The sequence below is a fragment of the Tupaia chinensis genome, unplaced genomic scaffold (assembly GCF_000334495.1).
Source record: "Tupaia chinensis unplaced genomic scaffold, TupChi_1.0 Scaffold000332_1, whole genome shotgun sequence".
NCBI lineage: Eukaryota > Metazoa > Chordata > Mammalia > Scandentia > Tupaiidae > Tupaia > Tupaia belangeri.
Window position 1 is genome coordinate 2,529,971 of NW_006159826.1, and position 1,957 is coordinate 2,531,927.

Sequence of the window (1,957 nt, forward strand, 5' to 3'; positions counted from 1 at the left end):
CAGGGCAGTGCTGGAGGGGATGAGCTGAAGGGACTGAGGGGCGGAGGGTTCTCTCTTCCTCCGCGGAGGCAGCAGCCTCTGAACGGCAGGCCCCGCCACCTCGCCCCAGATAAGCTTTCGGGGTGCACGAAGCAAGGCTGCGGAGCCGGCTCAGAAATAACGTGGCAGTCCCGGAACCCCAAGGCAACGTGGGCCCGGCACAATTCCGCGCGCCCCTCGTCGACCCCGCCGGCCTCCATGTCCATACCTTCTCTCTTCCTCCGCGGAGGCAGCAGCCTCTGAACGGCAGGCCCCGCCACCTCGCCCCAGATAAGCTTTCGGGGTGCACGAAGCAAGGCTGCGGAGCCGGCTCAGAAATAACGTGGCAGTCCCGGAACCCCAAGGCAACGTGGGCCCGGCACAATTCCGCGCGCCCCTCGTCGACCCCGCCGGCCTCCATGTCCATACCTCCGTTTGGAGTCGCCTCTTCCCGCAGAGTGGTGGGCCTGGACACGCCTGGGGTGTGCCACCTGCAACGCTCACTGCCGGCGTGCTCGCGGTCACTGCCCGCAGCCCGGCCACAGCCCTGTCCCGCCCCTCGCACCTCAGGGCCACCGAGGCCGCCCCGCAGCCACGAGGGAGCTCGGTCAGAGCCGCCTCAGAGCGAGCGGCCTTCAGGCTGCACCCGCAGGGCCTGTCGGGTAACGGCCGGCAGTTGCCCGCCCACTCTCCAGTGGGGCGCGCTTCTATTGGTCAACAGGAACACAGCAGCACTGTGATTGGCCAGGCATGAGGGCGCGAAAACGCGGGAGGAGGCTCCCGCACTGTGGCGGAAGAAGAGAGTTTGAGGCCACGCAGACATGGGTGGGCTCCGGGGGCAGCGGGCTGCCGGGGGTGACCAGCTGCCCGGGGTGAGGCGGCCTTGGGCGGATGGGTCGCGGGGACGCTCCTGCATCGCAACCTGGGACCCTCGGTGCAGCAGCGGTGACAGCTGGAAACCATGTTCTACTTTAGGCCTGGCACTTCTACCTTGCCCAGTATGTTAGAATTTTAAGAAATTTCTTTCCTATGCTGAACAAAAATGTGTTAAATGCTCACTCCACTGTTGGTTCCCTCGCTACCCTAACACCAGAGAAAGAGTCCAATCTTCTTTTCATGGCAGTCTTTCAAATGATTAAAGGCAGTGGTCATGGCCGTCCTTACAGAGGACTCTCAGAATTGGAGTAGAAGTAGGATGTTATGTCACGAGGGGACAGGGGCCAGACAGGCTGAGCACACACATCACATGTGTCACTAGGCTGCTGAGAAGGTAAGCTATGCTGAATGACCATGCCGTTGCCTAAAGGCAAGTGGCTCACCAGTGGCAAGAAAGCCTGTGGGGGCCACTGGCAGAGAGGCTGGTTGAATGCTGTTTGCATAAAGAATACTAAATGTTTAATTACTGCAGGTGAAAGAAACATTCCTACTCAGTGACTGTGTCTGCTAAGCTATGGGATCCAGCACCCTTGCTGTGCCTCCTCTTAGCCCCCTTGTTTTTCTAGCACGGCCTCCAGACATTCCTGTACCACGGCCTCCAGACAGTCCTGCTAGTACCCGGCTTTTCTTGGTCTGAGTTCCTCGTGTTTGTGTGCATAGCAATTGGTACTACCTTTTCTGCCAGGCAGCTCTACCCTGTCCAGACTTTTGTAATTGATTTGAGGCTTATATTGTTTTGATGTGAGGTTTTATATTTTAGTGAAATATATCTTTTTGTGATTATTTCAGCAGCAAATTTACCCCTTCCTCAGTTCAAAATAATCATAATCACACAGTAGTTCTTACTTGCATTTTATGACTTAATTTTTTAAAAGAATTTTTTAAATTTAATTTTATTTATTCATTCATTACATTTTTTTTTTTTTGGAGAGGTTTTTGCTACAGGGCACGTGCGCTCGCCAGACAGAGAGAGACATAGAGACAGAAAGTGAGAAATCACGCC

General features: G+C 55.6%; 1 protein-coding gene across 1 annotated transcript in view; it reads right to left on the reverse strand.

The window, feature by feature from the left end:
- The window catches only part of RBM44 (RNA binding motif protein 44), a 43,556-nt gene extending 43,042 nt beyond the window's left edge, over positions 1 to 514 (reverse strand). The window contains exon 1 of the mRNA XM_006151951.1: positions 448 to 514. The gene's annotated coding sequence lies outside the window, so the exon portion shown is untranslated. The remainder of the gene's footprint in view (positions 1 to 447) is intronic.
- Positions 515 to 1,957: the final 1,443 nt, after the last annotated feature.